Source organism: Strongylocentrotus purpuratus, unplaced genomic scaffold (assembly GCF_000002235.5).
Source record: "Strongylocentrotus purpuratus isolate Spur 01 unplaced genomic scaffold, Spur_5.0 spur5_scaffold_4, whole genome shotgun sequence".
Lineage (NCBI taxonomy): Eukaryota > Metazoa > Echinodermata > Echinoidea > Camarodonta > Strongylocentrotidae > Strongylocentrotus > Strongylocentrotus purpuratus.
Window position 1 is genome coordinate 30704280 of NW_022145610.1, and position 20302 is coordinate 30724581.

Here is a 20302-nt window from a genome sequence, read left to right on the forward strand (position 1 = left end):
ATCTCCAAAGGGCGAGTAGTGGTAATGGGACGTAAGGGTGCTTGATGCTTAGGGGTTGGTAACCGGAAAGACTCACAAGCTGTGCATGTGTTGCAGAAATCAGTGATTTCCTTGTTCATGAAGGGCCAATAGCACATTGACTCTGCTCTCTGTATTGTGCGATGAGCGCCGAAATGTCCGGATGATGGGTCACCGTGTAACTCTTGAAGTACCCTTGGAATGAGGGAGTTTGGTACGACAAGTTGGAATGAGAGATTACCAAGCTTGTCTTTCTTCTTCCTGTAGAGTATACCGTCTTGGAGGATGAATTTGGGATACTGCCACAAGAGACGTCTAACCCGGGGGTTGTGTCTACGGATCTGTCGAATGGTTGGCCGCTCACCATTGTTGACGCATTCGATGACTGTACTGATGTCTTGATCTAGTTGCTGTTCATGTTGAACATCTACATCACTGTCAAGGATTACACCACGATAAGGATGAAGGACGTTTGGTGCAGACTGCCTCGTTGCATCTTTGGGAGTAGATGTGTTCATTGATGAACGAGTCTCGACTGCATTACACAGTGGATTGGTCACCATGTGCTTGAGTAGCTGATCCGTCAATCTTGGAGTGACTTGGCTCTCTTGACTCGGGCGTCTAGATAATGCATCTGCATTTCTGTGTGATTGTCCTTTCTTGTGAATAAGGCTGAACGTGTAGGAATTGAGTTCCAATATCCATCGTGTTCTCTTCCCAGTTGCATCGTCTTGAATTGGGAACTTCCTGAGAGCCAAAAGAGGTTTGTGGTCTGTCAGGATAGTGAAGTGTTGGTGTCTCAGATAATGACGAAAATGGCGAACAGCTGTAACAATTGCCCAGAGCTCTCGATCATAGGTAGACCATTTCTTCTGTGTAGCGCTGAGAGTTTGGCTGAAGTAGGAGATTACACGTTCTTTACCATCTTGAGTCTGTGAGAGGACAGCACCAACTGCATGAAGGGATGCATCCGAAGATAGGATGAACTCCTTTTCAAAGTCTGGATAGGCGAGGAGAGGTGGATTGGTTAGAGCTTCTTTCAGATGTTGAAAAGCATTTTCACACTCTGCTGTCCATACAAACTGTTGACCTTTTTGTGTAAGGGTCGACAAGGGAGTTGCAATCTTAGAGAAACTTGGCACAAAACGTCGGTAGAAAGATGCCAGGCCAAGGAAGGATCGGACATCAGTCGGTGTCCTCGGCTGAGGCCAGGACTTGACTTTCTCAACGTTGTTTGGGTCAGGTTTCACTCCGTCGGTGTTGATTATGTGGCCAAGATACGTAACTTCTTTCTTGAAAAAGCCACACTTGGAGGGTTTGAGTTTGAGTCCAGCGTCTCTGAATCGTTGCAATACTTCTTGGAGGTTCTTGCAATGATCATCGAAGTCCTTGCCCATGACTATGCAGTCATCAAGGTATACAAGGCATGTAGACCAGTGGAGGCCATGTAGAACGGCTTCCATGAGGCGCTGAAATGTCATGGGAGCGTTGACCAGTCCGAATGGCATGACAGTGAACTGGTAAAGCCCTGTGCCTGTGGTAAAAGCAGTCTTCTCTGTATCTTGGGGATCGAGCTTGACCTGCCAATATCCACTTGATAAGTCCATGACGCTGAAATATGCTGATGAAGAAAGGGAGTCAATTGAATCATCTTGACGTGGAATAGGGTGAGAATCTCGAACAGTTACTGCATTGAGTTTTCTGTAATCCACGCAAAATCTGTATGTGTTGTCCTTCTTCTTCACCATGACGATTGGGCTCGCCCATGGGCTGAAGCTCTCTTCAATGATGCCTCTTTGCAGAAGTTCATCCACTTGCTCCTGAATTTCCACTCTCATTGCTGGTGAAGTTCGATACGCCCTCTGTCGTATTGGAGTAGCTGTGGTGGTGTCAATGTGGTGATGAATAATGTCAGTCTGACCAATATCCTGAGACGTCGTGCTGAAAATATCACTGTAGGTCTGAAGAAGATGTTCAGCTTTCTCGTACTCTGTCCTCGTGAGTTCTGAAGAAGGGAGAACACCAGCAACTGGTGACTTGTCTGTCACTTGTGGATCAGCGTCAGTAGTTACGCTCATGATCTTGTATTCCTCTTCGGTATCCCCAGTAATGGAGAAGAATTGACCAAGGCAGGTGTCTGCAGGTAGATCGACTGCTTCGTCAGAGGGATTAATGAGGCGTACTAGAATAAGACCATCTTGAGGCTTGAACAGAGATCTGGCACCGATAACAGGAATGTGATCTTGCAATGTAGGTTCAAAGTAGCCATCATAGTCTCTTGGTACGATGTCGAACTGTGGCGACGACAATCTTCCCTGGACATGAGTTTCGCAGCTTGGGGGAATCCGAGCTTGTCCAACAAGAGAAACTTTACATTTCAGCGGGGCTTGGTATTGCTGACGATCGATGAAGGGAATAACATTTCCAGGCATGTTGAACGATGTTGGCGATATGCAGGCATTCTGGCTGTCAACAAAGTCCCATCCAAGGACAACTGAATGAGTGATGTTGCGTGCAACAACGAACTTGTGTTGTGTAGCCTTGTTCCCTAAGTGCAGAGATGGTACGATTGTCCCAATGTTGTCTACCAGCCCACCTGTGATAGTAGATGCCATGGATGTCAACTTTTCCAATGGGCTCCTTTGCGATGCTGGAATGGATGACAAAAATTTGGCACTCAACAGAGAGATGAATGATCCACTATCTACGAGTGCCAATACATAGACATTGTCGATAACGATAGGGATGTAGGGCGATTTCTTTGGCGAAATAGGTGCTATTCGAATTGGGGCCTTGGTGTGTGTAGTTGATGAATGGCCCTCTTCCTCAACTACCAGAAGTTTCCCTGCTGCTGGTCTTCAAAACGAACTTGACGATAGGGAGCCTGTCTATGGGAGTCAACTTGATAACCTGCAGTGGAAGGATGCTGCTGATTTCGGCTGCTAGACGATTCATAGGGCCGCCTAGATTGATATGCGTAGCTCCGATTAGGGCTTGGAGATATGCGTCTTGCATATTCAGGAGATCTGCGTCCTGCATATTCCGGAGATCTGTGTCTTGAATATCCTGGAGATCGGTGTCTTGCATATTCTGGAGATCTCTGTCTTGTATATTCTGGCGACCTGTGTCTTCGGTAGTCACGGCTTGGTGACGGAGACCCACGACGTTCCATGTGTCTTCCCTCATGGGCACGTCCTGAAGGGCTTCCACCACGTTGCTGAGATCTGCTAGGCCTTTCAACTGTCTCTAACTTTAAGGACATCCTGTCCAGCTTCTTTTCTAACTCGTTGAGTCTTGGCAGTAGTAGTCGTAAGACCGATGCTTCTGCAGGCGTCTTGTCCTGGACCCGATCATCTACAGCTGCTACTATACCAAAATCGTGTGCTTGTTGTGCTCTTTCTACACGAAGTGCAATCTTCAAGGCCTCGTCAAAATCAAAGCCTCCGAGCTCGTGAATCTTAACTTGAAGCGGTTTGTCTACCCCGGCAACAAATCGTCGAAATCTCTCACCACCTTTTGCATTGTCATCATAAGACGGGAAAGCCTCTTCTACTAAGGAAGCAATGGCTGATGCAAACACTTCTAAAGGCTCACCTGGTTGGCGAGTTCGGGCAGTAATACAAGACTTGAATGTGTCAATAAACTGTGTCTGGCCGAAAACCCAATGAAAGATGGGATATTTTGTCATCGACAGAAACAGGAAGAAGAATTGACCAAGGCAGGTGTCTGCAGGTAGATCGACTGCTTCGTCAGAGGGATTAATGAGGCGTACTAGAATAAGACCATCTTGAGGCTTGAACAGCGGTTTGTCTACCCCGGCAACAAATCGTCGAAATCTCTCACCACCTTTTGCATTGTCATCATAAGACGGGAAAGCCTCTTCTACTAAGGAAGCAATGGCTGATGCAAACACTTCTAAAGGCTCACCTGGTTGGCGAGTTCGGGCAGTAATACAAGACTTGAATGTGTCAATAAACTGTGTCTGGCCGAAAACCCAATGAAAGATGGGATATTTTGTCATCGACAGAAACAGGAAGAAGAATTGACCAAGGCAGGTGTCTGCAGGTAGATCGACTGCTTCGTCAGAGGGATTAATGAGGCGTACTAGAATAAGACCATCTTGAGGCTTGAACAGAGATCTGTCAATGAAAAAAATATAACTAAACAAAATAATAATAATGGACCTCTTTACCCAAGGCTGTGTGTCTTTGTCGAGCACAAAATGATTCTGCTCGGGTATGCAGGCCAGTTGTTAGCCCATATTGGGCTTGAATAGACTTGAATTGAAAGACCCTTTGTTTCACCTCGCGAAGTTTGGGCGTTTTCATATGAGGAGTAAAACCTTGCCCATCATTGAATTCATTTTGTAAAGTTGTTTACAGACTGGAAAAGGATAGCATGGGAGTGTACAAATTGAATAAATGGATGTAAGTAGTACTGAAAATGTAAAAAACTTGTTTAACCAGGCAATAAGGGACTCTTGAATGTAGTTTAAAAATTGGACATGGCTTTGGGGCTAACGCTACCGGCCACCGGCTACGCTGACGACCGCCAGCTAGCTGACGACCGCCGGCTACGCTGACGACCGCCGGCTACGCTGACGACCGCCGGCTACGCTGACGACCGCCGGCTACGCTGACGACCGCCGGCTACGCTGACGACCGCCGGCTACGCTGACGACCGCCGGCTACGCTGACGACCGCCGGCTAGCTGACGACCGCCGGCTAGCTGACGACCGCCAGCTAAAAAAAGACCCCCCCCCCAAAAAAAAAGACGCCCCCCAAAAAGACCCCCCCCCCCCAAAAAAAAAAGACCCCCCCCCCCCAAGGGGCTCCATTACAGTTTTTTCCTACACTCAGCTGCTCCCCCTCACCATAGGCCCTTTTTCAAGTTTTTTTTGAGGAATCCATTGACATATTGTGGTTTGGAACCCTTTCCCATACATCAACAACACCAACAATAATTATTTTATCACACCAAACTATGAGTGAGATGAAAATGGGTTCTAACATCAGTTTTTCTTTTTCAAAGATTTATAAAAAAAAATAAAAAAAAAATCTAGCTGGGAGTCGAACCCGATACCTTCCAGTTGCCAGGCGTTTGCCTATCCACTAGACTAATGTGTCACACTGGTAATCTTTATGTATTTTTTCATATTGATACTTATTTTTGTAGATGTAGCAAAAAACGTATTCTAACTAATTCAGAGAGTCGCTTGTTAAAAAAAGAGTATCAAATGTTATTTTCTCCTTTGTTGAGGAGGTGGGGGGGGTGTCCCCTTTAAAAAAAGGAGATGGACACGTCAATATCATGGGGTAAAGAAAAAAAAATTAAAAAATAACATGAGGTATAAAGAAGAAGCTGGGAGTCGAACCCGAGTACATACATACATTGCGTTGTGAAGCGATCAGTCTTATCCGCAAGACCACTTTGCCTCACTGCTACTAAGTGGCTCACTTCTTGGTCTTATAGCACTTTCTGCATGTTAACGACTTTAATATGTTGATTTACTGATTTAACGATTTCGGGATGCATAATTATTCATATTTTTGCAGTCCGATGTTGTCAAGATTGCCCGTAAATGTTTTCTTTCAGTTACTGATATTTCTGATATAATAGTGAGGTTTTATGTTATTTTCATTTATTTTGCAATCTGCTGACTTAAACTTCAAGTGATATGACAATAGGCCACTGCCCTGACATAGCATAATGAACAGAACACGGATCTATTCAATTTAGGATATGCTACGAATTCTGTAACAGGGCACAAATGAATAGGGAAGCTTGGCTATTCGATTCTGTGTTCAATAGCTTGCACCTGCAGCATCAATTAATGAATTGAAGAAAAAAAACCGACCCTCCCTTCATTGACGGAATATTTTTGTCAGTTGCGAGGATTACATAAGAGGTAATAATAGCATTCATGACATTGCAACAATGACCGCATTATGTTGATGTATTGTCCATAAAGGTACTGAGAAAGTCTTTCTCCTTGTCTGCATGGAGGACACGCACTTTAAATATCCCAATAGAAAAAGGATAGAATGGGGCTGTAGTCTCATTTAAAAAAAGGAAAGCGATTTCGGGACAGTTCAAAATAATGCTGGGAAATGGAAATTAAAATGATACCGTTTTAAAAACCAGTTAGATATGGTTTAAGGACAAGAAGCATGAGATAATTCATTGCTCGGCAATCTGGACTGTATTTGAAACAGAGCATCCAATATTCCTGATATTTAATAGTATACTGTCAATGAAAAAAAAAAAACTAAACTAAATAATAATAATGGACCTCTTTACCCAAGGCTGTGTGTCTTTGTCGAGCACAAAATGATTCTGCTCGGGTATGCAGGCCAGTTGTTAGCCCATATTGGGCTTGAATAGACTTGAATTGAAAGACCCTTTGTTTCACCTCGCGAAGTTTGGGCGTTTTCATATGAGGAGTAAAACCTTGCCCATCATTGAATTCATTTTGTAAAGTTGTTTACAGACTGGAAAAGGATAGCATGGGAGTGTACAAATTGAATAAATGGATGTAAGTAGTACTGAAAATGTAAAAAACTTGTTTAACCTGGCAATAAGGGACTCTTGAATGTAGTTTAAAAATTGGACATGGCTTTGGGGCTAACGCTACCGGCCACCGGCTACGCTGACGACCGCCAGCTGGCTGACGACCGCCAGCTGGCTGACGACCGCCAGCTGGCTGACGACCGCCAGCTAAAAAAAGACCCCCCCCCAAAAAAAAAAAGACGCCCCCCAAAAAGACCCCCCCCCCCAAAAAAAAGACCCCCCCCCCCCAAGGGGCTCCATTACAGTTTTTTCCTACACTCAGCTGCTCCCCCTCACCATAGGCCCTTTTTCAAGTTTTTTTTGAGGAATCCATTGACATATTGTGGTTTGGAACCCTTTCCCATACATCAACAACACCAACAATAATTATTTTATCACACCAAACTATGAGTGAGATGAAAATGGGTTCTAACATCAGTTTTTCTTTTTCAAAGATTTATAAAAAAAAATAAAAAAAAGCACTAGCTGGGAGTCGAACCCGATACCTTCCAGTTGCCAGGCGTTTGCCTATCCACTAGACTAATGTGTCACACTGGTAATCTTTATGTATTTTTTCATATTGATACTTATTTTTGTAGATGTAGCAAAAAACGTATTCTAACTAATTCAGAGAGTCGCTTGTTAAAAAAAGAGTATCAAATGTTATTTTCTCCTTTGTTGAGGAGGTGGGGGGGGGGGTGTCCCCTTTAAAAAAAGGAGATGGACACGTCAATATCATGGGGTAAAGAAAAAAAAATTAAAAAATAACATGAGGTATAAAGAAGAAGCTGGGAGTCGAACCCGAGTACATACATACATTGCGTTGTGAAGCGATCAGTCTTATCCGCAAGACCACTTTGCCTCACTGCTACTAAGTGGCTCACTTCTTGGTCTTATAGCACTTTCTGCATGTTAACGACTTTAATATGTTGATTTACTGATTTAACGATTTCGGGATGCATAATTATTCATATTTTTGCAGTCCGATGTTGTCAAGATTGCCCGTAAATGTTTTCTTTCAGTTACTGATATTTCTGATATAATAGTGAGGTTTTATGTTATTTTCATTTATTTTGCAATCTGCTGACTTAAACTTCAAGTGATATGACAATAGGCCACTGCCCTGACATAGCATAATGAACAGAACACGGATCTATTCAATTTAGGATATGCTACGAATTCTGTAACAGGGCACAAATGAATAGGGAAGCTTGGCTATTCGATTCTGTGTTCAATAGCTTGCACCTGCAGCATCAATTAATGAATTGAAGAAAAAAACCCGACCCTCCCTTCATTGACGGAATATTTTTGTCAGTTGCGAGGATTACATAAGAGGTAATAATAGCATTCATGACATTGCAACAATGACCGCATTATGTTGATGTATTGTCCATAAAGGTACTGAGAAAGTCTTTCTCCTTGTCTGCATGGAGGACACGCACTTTAAATATCCCAATAGAAAAAGGATAGAATGGGGCTGTAGTCTCATTTAAAAAAAGGAAAGCGATTTCGGGACAGTTCAAAATAATGCTGGGAAATGGAAATTAAAATGATACCGTTTTAAAAACCAGTTAGATATGGTTTAAGGACAAGAAGCATGAGATAATTCATTGCTCGGCAATCTGGACTGTATTTGAAACAGAGCATCCAATATTCCTGATATTTAATAGTATACTGTCAATGAAAAAATATAACTAAACAAAATAATAATAATGGACCTCTTTACCCAAGGCTGTGTGTCTTTGTCGAGCACAAAATGATTCTGCTCGGGTATGCAGGCCAGTTGTTAGCCCATATTGGGCTTGAATAGACTTGAATTGAAAGACCCTTTGTTTCACCTCGCGAAGTTTGGGCGTTTTCATATGAGGAGTAAAACCTTGCCCATCATTGAATTCATTTTGTAAAGTTGTTTACAGACTGGAAAAGGATAGCATGGGAGTGTACAAATTGAATAAATGGATGTAAGTAGTACTGAAAATGTAAAAAACTTGTTTAACCTGGCAATAAGGGACTCTTGAATGTAGTTTAAAAATTGGACATGGCTTTGGGGCTAACGCTACCGGCCACCGGCTACGCTGACGACCGCCGGCTACGCTGACGACCGCCAGCTAGCTGACGACCGCCAGCTAGCTGACGACCGCCAGCTAAAAAAAGACCCCCCCCAAAAAAAAAAAGACGCCCCCCAAAAAGACCCCCCCCAAAAAAAAAAAGACCCCCCCCCCCCAAGGGGCTCCATTACAGTTTTTTTCCTACACTCAGCTGCTCCCCCTCACCATAGGCCCTTTTTCAAGTTTTTTTTGAGGAATCCATTGACATATTGTGGTTTGGAACCCTTTCCCATACATCAACAACACCAACAATAATTATTTTATCACACCAAACTATGAGTGAGATGAAAATGGGTTCTAACATCAGTTTTTCTTTTTCAAAGATTTATAAAAAAAAATAAAAAAAAGCACTAGCTGGGAGTCGAACCCGATACCTTCCAGTTGCCAGGCGTTTGCCTATCCACTAGACTAATGTGTCACACTGGTAATCTTTATGTATTTTTTCATATTGATACTTATTTTTGTAGATGTAGCAAAAAACGTATTCTAACTAATTCAGAGAGTCGCTTGTTAAAAAAAGAGTATCAAATGTTATTTTCTCCTTTGTTGAGGAGGTGGGGGGGGGGTGTCCCCTTTAAAAAAAGGAGATGGACACGTCAATATCATGGGGTAAAGAAAAAAAAATTAGAAAATAACATGAGGTATAAAGAAGAAGCTGGGAGTCGAACCCGAGTACATACATACATTGCGTTGTGAAGCGATCAGTCTTATCCGCAAGACCACTTTGCCTCACTGCTACTAAGTGGCTCACTTCTTGGTCTTATAGCACTTTCTGCATGTTAACGACTTTAATATGTTGATTTACTGATTTAACGATTTCGGGATGCATAATTATTCATATTTTTGCAGTCCGATGTTGTCAAGATTGCCCGTAAATGTTTTCTTTCAGTTACTGATATTTCTGATATAATAGTGAGGTTTTATGTTATTTTCATTTATTTTGCAATCTGCTGACTTAAACTTCAAGTGATATGACAATAGGCCACTGCCCTGACATAGCATAATGAACAGAACACGGATCTATTCAATTTAGGATATGCTACGAATTCTGTAACAGGGCACAAATGAATAGGGAAGCTTGGCTATTCGATTCTGTGTTCAATAGCTTGCACCTGCAGCATCAATTAATGAATTGAAGAAAAAAACCCGACCCTCCCTTCATTGACGGAATATTTTTGTCAATTGCGAGGATTACATAAGAGGTAATAATAGCATTCATGACATTGCAACAATGACCGCATTATGTTGATGTATTGTCCATAAAGGTACTGAGAAAGTCTTTCTCCTTGTCTGCATGGAGGACACGCACTTTAAATATCCCAATAGAAAAAGGATAGAATGGGGCTGTAGTCTCATTTAAAAAAAGGAAAGCGATTTCGGGACAGTTCAAAATAATGCTGGGAAATGGAAATTAAAATGATACCGTTTTAAAAACCAGTTAGATATGGTTTAAGGACAAGAAGCATGAGATAATTCATTGCTCGGCAATCTGGACTGTATTTGAAACAGAGCATCCAATATTCCTGATATTTAATAGTATACTGTCAATGAAAAAATATAACTAAACAAAAATAATAATGGACCTCTTTACCCAAGGCTGTGTGTCTTTGTCGAGCACAAAATGATTCTGCTCGGGTATGCAGGCCAGTTGTTAGCCCATATTGGGCTTGAATAGACTTGAATTGAAAGACCCTTTGTTTCACCTCGCGAAGTTTGGGCGTTTTCATATGAGGAGTAAAACCTTGCCCATCATTGAATTCATTTTGTAAAGTTGTTTACAGACTGGAAAAGGATAGCATGGGAGTGTACAAATTGAATAAATGGATGTAAGTAGTACTGAAAATGTAAAAAACTTGTTTAACCTGGCAATAAGGGACTCTTGAATGTAGTTTAAAAATTGGACATGGCTTTGGGGCTAACGCTACCGGCCACCGGCTACGCTGACGACCGCCAGCTAGCTGACGACCGCCAGCTAAAAAAAGACCCCCCCCCCCCCCAAAAAAAAAAACGCCCCCCAAAAAGACCCCCCCCCCCCCAAAAAAAAAGACCCCCCCCCCCCCAAGGGGCTCCATTACAGTTTTTTCCTACACTCAGCTGCTCCCCCTCACCATAGGCCCTTTTTCAAGTTTTTTTTGAGGAATCCATTGACATATTGTGGTTTGGAACCCTTTCCCATACATCAACAACACCAACAATAATTATTTTATCACACCAAACTATGAGTGAGATGAAAATGGGTTCTAACATCAGTTTTTCTTTTTCAAAGATTTATAAAAAAAAAAAAAAAAGCACTAGCTGGGAGTCGAACCCGATACCTTCCAGTTGCCAGGCGTTTGCCTATCCACTAGACTAATGTGTCACACTGGTAATCTTTATGTATTTTTTCATATTGATACTTATTTTTGTAGATGTAGCAAAAACGTATTCTAACTAATTCAGAGAGTCGCTTGTTAAAAAAGAGTATCAAATGTTATTTTCTCCTTTGTTGAGGAGGTGGGGGGGGGTGTCCCCTTTAAAAAAAGGAGATGGACACGTCAATATCATGGGGTAAAGAAAAAAAAATTAAAAATAACATGAGGTATAAAGAAGAAGCTGGGAGTCGAACCCGAGTACATACATACATTGCGTTGTGAAGCGATCAGTCTTATCCGCAAGACCACTTTGCCTCACTGCTACTAAGTGGCTCACTTCTTGGTCTTATAGCACTTTCTGCATGTTAACGACTTTAATATGTTGATTTACTGATTTAACGATTTCGGGATGCATAATTATTCATATTTTTGCAGTCCGATGTTGTCAAGATTGCCCGTAAATGTTTTCTTTCAGTTACTGATATTTCTGATATAATAGTGAGGTTTTATGTTATTTTCATTTATTTTGCAATCTGCTGACTTAAACTTCAAGTGATATGACAATAGGCCACTGCCCTGACATAGCATAATGAACAGAACACGGATCTATTCAATTTAGGATATGCTACGAATTCTGTAACAGGGCACAAATGAATAGGGAAGCTTGGCTATTCGATTCTGTGTTCAATAGCTTGCACCTGCAGCATCAATTAATGAATTGAAGAAAAAAACCGACCCTCCCTTCATTGACGGAATATTTTTGTCAGTTGCGAGGATTACATAAGAGGTAATAATAGCATTCATGACATTGCAACAATGACCGCATTATGTTGATGTATTGTCCATAAAGGTACTGAGAAAGTCTTTCTCCTTGTCTGCATGGAGGACACGCACTTTAAATATCCCAATAGAAAAAGGATAGAATGGGGCTGTAGTCTCATTTAAAAAAAGGAAAGCGATTTCGGGACAGTTCAAAATAATGCTGGGAAATGGAAATTAAAATGATACCGTTTTAAAAACCAGTTAGATATGGTTTAAGGACAAGAAGCATGAGATAATTCATTGCTCGGCAATCTGGACTGTATTTGAAACAGAGCATCCAATATTCCTGATATTTAATAGTATACTGTCAATGAAAAAATATAACTAAACAAAATAATAATAATGGACCTCTTTACCCAAGGCTGTGTGTCTTTGTCGAGCACAAAATGATTCTGCTCGGGTATGCAGGCCAGTTGTTAGCCCATATTGGGCTTGAATAGACTTGAATTGAAAGACCCTTTGTTTCACCTCGCGAAGTTTGGGCGTTTTCATATGAGGAGTAAAACCTTGCCCATCATTGAATTCATGTTGTAAAGTTGTTTACAGACTGGAAAAGGATAGCATGGGAGTGTACAAATTGAATAAATGGATGTAAGTAGTACTGAAAATGTAAAAAACTTGTTTAACCTGGCAATAAGGGACTCTTGAATGTAGTTTAAAAATTGGACATGGCTTTGGGGCTAACGCTACCGGCCACCGGCTACGCTGACGACCGCCGGCTACGCTGACGACCGCCAGCTAGCTGACGACCGCCAGCTAGCTGACGACCGCCAGCTAAAAAAAGACCCCCCCCCAAAAAAAAACGCCCCCCAAAAAGACCCCCCCCAAAAAAAAAGACCCCCCCCCCAAGGGGCTCCATTACAGTTTTTTCCTACACTCAGCTGCTCCCCCTCACCATAGGCCCTTTTTCAAGTTTTTTTTGAGGAATCCATTGACATATTGTGGTTTGGAACCCTTTCCCATACATCAACAACACCAACAATAATTATTTTATCACACCAAACTATGAGTGAGATGAAAATGGGTTCTAACATCAGTTTTTCTTTTTCAAAGATTTATAAAAAAAAATAAAAAAAAGCACTAGCTGGGAGTCGAACCCGATACCTTCCAGTTGCCAGGCGTTTGCCTATCCACTAGACTAATGTGTCACACTGGTAATCTTTATGTATTTTTTCATATTGATACTTATTTTTGTAGATGTAGCAAAAAACGTATTCTAACTAATTCAGAGAGTCGCTTGTTAAAAAAGAGTATCAAATGTTATTTTCTCCTTTGTTGAGGAGGTGGGGGGGGTGTCCCCTTTAAAAAAAGGAGATGGACACGTCAATATCATGGGGTAAAGAAAAAAAATTAAAAAATAACATGAGGTATAAAGAAGAAGCTGGGAGTCGAACCCGAGTACATACATACATTGCGTTGTGAAGCGATCAGTCTTATCCGCAAGACCACTTTGCCTCACTGCTACTAAGTGGCTCACTTCTTGGTCTTATAGCACTTTCTGCATGTTAACGACTTTAATATGTTGATTTACTGATTTAACGATTTCGGGATGCATAATTATTCATATTTTTGCAGTCCGATGTTGTCAAGATTGCCCGTAAATGTTTTCTTTCAGTTACTGATATTTCTGATATAATAGTGAGGTTTTATGTTATTTTCATTTATTTTGCAATCTGCTGACTTAAACTTCAAGTGATATGACAATAGGCCACTGCCCTGACATAGCATAATGAACAGAACACGGATCTATTCAATTTAGGATATGCTACGAATTCTGTAACAGGGCACAAATGAATAGGGAAGCTTGGCTATTCGATTCTGTGTTCAATAGCTTGCACCTGCAGCATCAATTAATGAATTGAAGAAAAAAACCCGACCCTCCCTTCATTGACGGAATATTTTTGTCAGTTGCGAGGATTACATAAGAGGTAATAATAGCATTCATGACATTGCAACAATGACCGCATTATGTTGATGTATTGTCCATAAAGGTACTGAGAAAGTCTTTCTCCTTGTCTGCATGGAGGACACGCACTTTAAATATCCCAATAGAAAAAGGATAGAATGGGGCTGTAGTCTCATTTAAAAAAAGGAAAGCGATTTCGGGACAGTTCAAAATAATGCTGGGAAATGGAAATTAAAATGATACCGTTTTAAAAACCAGTTAGATATGGTTTAAGGACAAGAAGCATGAGATAATTCATTGCTCGGCAATCTGGACTGTATTTGAAACAGAGCATCCAATATTCCTGATATTTAATAGTATACTGTCAATGAAAAAATATAACTAAAAAAATAATAATAATGGACCTCTTTACCCAAGGCTGTGTGTCTTTGTCGAGCACAAAATGATTCTGCTCGGGTATGCAGGCCAGTTGTTAGCCCATATTGGGCTTGAATAGACTTGAATTGAAAGACCCTTTGTTTCACCTCGCGAAGTTTGGGCGTTTTCATATGAGGAGTAAAACCTTGCCCATCATTGAATTCATTTTGTAAAGTTGTTTACAGACTGGAAAAGGATAGCATGGGAGTGTACAAATTGAATAAATGGATGTAAGTAGTACTGAAAATGTAAAAAACTTGTTTAACCTGGCAATAAGGGACTCTTGAATGTAGTTTAAAAATTGGACATGGCTTTGGGGCTAACGCTACCGGCCACCGGCTACGCTGACGACCGCCAGCTAGCTGACGACCGCCAGCTAAAAAAAGACCCCCCCCCCCAAAAAAAAAAAGACGCCCCCCAAAAAGACCCCCCCCCCCAAAAAAAAAAAAGACCCCCCCCCCCCAAGGGGCTCCATTACAGTTTTTTCCTACACTCAGCTGCTCCCCCTCACCATAGGCCCTTTTTCAAGTTTTTTTTGAGGAATCCATTGACATATTGTGGTTTGGAACCCTTTCCCATACATCAACAACACCAACAATAATTATTTTATCACACCAAACTATGAGTGAGATGAAAATGGGTTCTAACATCAGTTTTTCTTTTTCAAAGATTTATAAAAAAAATAAAAAAAAGCACTAGCTGGGAGTCGAACCCGATACCTTCCAGTTGCCAGGCGTTTGCCTATCCACTAGACTAATGTGTCACACTGGTAATCTTCATGTATTTTTTCATATTGATACTTATTTTTGTAGATGTAGCAAAAAACGTATTCTAACTAATTCAGAGAGTCGCTTGTTAAAAAAGAGTATCAAATGTTATTTTCTCCTTTGTTGAGGAGGTGGGGGGGGGGTGTCCCCTTTAAAAAAAGGAGATGGACACGTCAATATCATGGGGTAAAGAAAAAAAAATTAAAAAATAACATGAGGTATAAAGAAGAAGCTGGGAGTCGAACCCGAGTACATACATACATTGCGTTGTGAAGCGATCAGTCTTATCCGCAAGACCACTTTGCCTCACTGCTACTAAGTGGCTCACTTCTTGGTCTTATAGCACTTTCTGCATGTTAACGACTTTAATATGTTGATTTACTGATTTAACGATTTCGGGATGCATAATTATTCATATTTTTGCAGTCCGATGTTGTCAAGATTGCCCGTAAATGTTTTCTTTCAGTTACTGATATTTCTGATATAATAGTGAGGTTTTATGTTATTTTCATTTATTTTGCAATCTGCTGACTTAAACTTCAAGTGATATGACAATAGGCCACTGCCCTGACATAGCATAATGAACAGAACACGGATCTATTCAATTTAGGATATGCTACGAATTCTGTAACAGGGCACAAATGAATAGGGAAGCTTGGCTATTCGATTCTGTGTTCAATAGCTTGCACCTGCAGCATCAATTAATGAATTGAAGAAAAAAAACCGACCCTCCCTTCATTGACGGAATATTTTTGTCAGTTGCGAGGATTACATAAGAGGTAATAATAGCATTCATGACATTGCAACAATGACCGCATTATGTTGATGTATTGTCCATAAAGGTACTGAGAAAGTCTTTCTCCTTGTCTGCATGGAGGACACGCACTTTAAATATCCCAATAGAAAAAGGATAGAATGGGGCTGTAGTCTCATTTAAAAAAAGGAAAGCGATTTCGGGACAGTTCAAAATAATGCTGGGAAATGGAAATTAAAATGATACCGTTTTAAAAACCAGTTAGATATGGTTTAAGGACAAGAAGCATGAGATAATTCATTGCTCGGCAATCTGGACTGTATTTGAAACAGAGCATCCAATATTCCTGATATTTAATAGTATACTGTCAATGAAAAAAATATAACTAAACAAAATAATAATAATGGACCTCTTTACCCAAGGCTGTGTGTCTTTGTCGAGCACAAAATGATTCTGCTCGGGTATGCAGGCCAGTTGTTAGCCCATATTGGGCTTGAATAGACTTGAATTGAAAGACCCTTTGTTTCACCTCGCGAAGTTTGGGCGTTTTCATATGAGGAGTAAAACCTTGCCCATCATTGAATTCATTTTGTAAAGTTGTTTACAGACTGGAAAAGGATAGCATGGGAGTGTACAAATTGAATAAATGGATGTAAGTAGTACTGAAAATGTAAAAAACTTGTTTAACCTGGCAATAAGGGACTCTTGAATGTAGTTTAAAAATTGGACATGGCTTTGGGGCTAACGCTACCGGCCACCGGCTACGCTGACGACCGCCAGCTAGCTGACGACCGCCAGCTAAAAAAAGACCCCCCCCAAAAAAAAAAAAAAAAACCCCCCAAAAAGACCCCCCCCCCCCCAAAAAAAGACCCCCCCCCCCCCCAAGGGGCTCCATTACAGTTTTTTCCTACACTCAGCTGCTCCCCCTCACCATAGGCCCTTTTTCAAGTTTTTTTTGAGGAATCCATTGACATATTGTGGTTTGGAACCCTTTCCCATACATCAACAACACCAACAATAATTATTTTATCACACCAAACTATGAGTGAGATGAAAATGGGTTCTAACATCAGTTTTTCTTTTTCAAAGATTTATAAAAAAAAATAAAAAAAAGCACTAGCTGGGAGTCGAACCCGATACCTTCCAGTTGCCAGGCGTTTGCCTATCCACTAGACTAATGTGTCACACTGGTAATCTTTATGTATTTTTTCATATTGATACTTATTTTTGTAGATGTAGCAAAAAACGTATTCTAACTAATTCAGAGAGTCGCTTGTTAAAAAAAGAGTATCAAATGTTATTTTCTCCTTTGTTGAGGAGGTGGGGGGGGGGGGTGTCCCCTTTAAAAAAAGGAGATGGACACGTCAATATCATGGGGTAAAGAAAAAAAAATTAAAAAATAACATGAGGTATAAAGAAGAAGCTGGGAGTCGAACCCGAGTACATACATACATTGCGTTGTGAAGCGATCAGTCTTATCCGCAAGACCACTTTGCCTCACTGCTACTAAGTGGCTCACTTCTTGGTCTTATAGCACTTTCTGCATGTTAACGACTTTAATATGTTGATTTACTGATTTAACGATTTCGGGATGCATAATTATTCATATTTTTGCAGTCCGATGTTGTCAAGATTGCCCGTAAATGTTTTCTTTCAGTTACTGATATTTCTGATATAATAGTGAGGTTTTATGTTATTTTCATTTATTTTGCAATCTGCTGACTTAAACTTCAAGTGATATGACAATAGGCCACTGCCCTGACATAGCATAATGAACAGAACACGGATCTATTCAATTTAGGATATGCTACGAATTCTGTAACAGGGCACAAATGAATAGGGAAGCTTGGCTATTCGATTCTGTGTTCAATAGCTTGCACCTGCAGCATCAATTAATGAATTGAAGAAAAAAAACCGACCCTCCCTTCATTGACGGAATATTTTTGTCAGTTGCGAGGATTACATAAGAGGTAATAATAGCATTCATGACATTGCAACAATGACCGCATTATGTTGATGTATTGTCCATAAAGGTACTGAGAAAGTCTTTCTCCTTGTCTGCATGGAGGACACGCACTTTAAATATCCCAATAGAAAAAGGATAGAATGGGGCTGTAGTCTCATTTAAAAAAGGAAAGCGATTTCGGGACAGTTCAAAATAATGCTGGGAAATGGAAATTAAAATGATACCGTTTTAAAAACCAGTTAGATATGGTTTAAGGACAAGAAGCATGAGATAATTCATTGCTCGGCAATCTGGACTGTATTTGAAACAGAGCATCCAATATTCCTGATATTTAATAGTATACTGTCAATGAAAAAAATATAACTAAACAAAATAATAATAATGGACCTCTTTACCCAAGGCTGTGTGTCTTTGTCGAGCACAAAATGATTCTGCTCGGGTATGCAGGCCAGTTGTTAGCCCATATTGGGCTTGAATAGACTTGAATTGAAAGACCCTTTGTTTCACCTCGCGAAGTTTGGGCGTTTTCATATGAGGAGTAAAACCTTGCCCATCATTGAATTCATTTTGTAAAGTTGTTTACAGACTGGAAAAGGATAGCATGGGAGTGTACAAATTGAATAAATGGATGTAAGTAGTACTGAAAATGTAAAAAACTTGTTTAACCTGGCAATAAGGGACTCTTGAATGTAGTTTAAAAATTGGACATGGCTTTGGGGCTAACGCTACCGGCCACCGGCTACGCTGACGACCGCCGGCTACGCTGTCGACCGCCAGCTAGCTGACGACCGCCAGCTAGCTGACGACCGCCAGCTAGCTGACGACCGCCAGCTAAAAAAAGACCCCCCCCCCCCCAAAAAAAAAAGACGCCCCCCAAAAAGACCCCCCCCCCAAAAAAAAGACCCCCCCCCCCAAGGGGCTCCATTACAGTTTTTTCCTACACTCAGCTGCTCCCCCTCACCATAGGCCCTTTTTCAAGTTTTTTTTGAGGAATCCATTGACATATTGTGGTTTGGAACCCTTTCCCATACATCAACAACACCAACAATAATTATTTTATCACACCAAACTATGAGTGAGATGAAAATGGGTTCTAACATCAGTTTTTCTTTTTTTCAAAGATTTATAAAAAAAAATAAAAAAAAGCACTAGCTGGGAGTCGAACCCGATACCTTCCAGTTGCCAGGCGTTTGCCTATCCACTAGACTAATGTGTCACACTGGTAATCTTTATGTATTTTTTCATATTGATACTTATTTTTGTAGATGTAGCAAAAAACGTATTCTAACTAATTCAGAGAGTCGCTTGTTAAAAAAAGAGTATCAAATGTTATTTTCTCCTTTGTTGAGGAGGTGGGGGGGGGGGGTGTCCCCTTTAAAAAAAGGAGATGGACACGTCAATATCATGGGGTAAAGAAAAAAAAATTAAAAAATAACATGAGGTATAAAGAAGAAGCTGGGAGTCGAACCCGAGTACATACATACATTGCGTTGTGAAGCGATCAGTCTTATCCGCAAGACCACTTTGCCTCACTGCTACTAAGTGGCTCACTTCTTGGTCTTATAGCACTTTCTGCATGTTAACGACTTTAATATGTTGATTTACTGATTTAACGATTTCGGGATGCATAATTATTCATATTTTTGCAGTCCGATGTTGTCAAGATTGCCCGTAAATGTTTTCTTTCAGTTACTGATATTTCTGATATAATAGTGAGGTTTTATGTTATTTTCATTTATTTTGCAATCTGCTGACTTAAACTTCAAGTGATATGACAATAGGCCACTGCCCTGACATAGCATAATGAACAGAACACGGATCTATTCAATTTAGGATATGCTACGAATTCTGTAACAGGGCACAAATGAATAGGGAAGCTTGGCTATTCGATTCTGTGTTCAATAGCTTGCACCTGCAGCATCAATTAATGAATTGAAGAAAAAAAACCGACCCTCCCTTCATTGACGGAATATTTTTGTCAGTTGCGAGGATTACATAAGAGGTAATAATAGCATTCATGACATTGCAACAATGACCGCATTATGTTGATGTATTGTCCATAAAGGTACTGAGAAAGTCTTTCTCCTTGTCTGCATGGAGGACACGCACTTTAAATATCCCAATAGAAAAAGGATAGAATGGGGCTGTAGTCTCATTTAAAAAAGGAAAGCGATTTCGGGACAGTTCAAAATAATGCTGGGAAATGGAAATTAAAATGATACCGTTTTAAAAACCAGTTAGATATGGTTTAAGGACAAGAAGCATGAGATAATTCATTGCTCGGCAATCTGGACTGTATTTGAAACAGAGCATCCAATATTCCTGATATTTAATAGTATACTGTCAATGAAAAAAATATAACTAAACAAAATAATAATAATGGACCTCTTTACCCAAGGCTGTGTGTCTTTGTCGAGCACAAAATGATTCTGCTCGGGTATGCAGGCCAGTTGTTAGCCCATATTGGGCTTGAATAGACTTGAATTGAAAGACCCTTTGTTTCACCTCGCGAAGTTTGGGCGTTTTCATATGAGGAGTAAAACCTTGCCCATCATTGAATTCATTTTGTAAAGTTGTTTACAGACTGGAAAAGGATAGCATGGGAGTGTACAAATTGAATAAATGGATGTAAGTAGTACTGAAA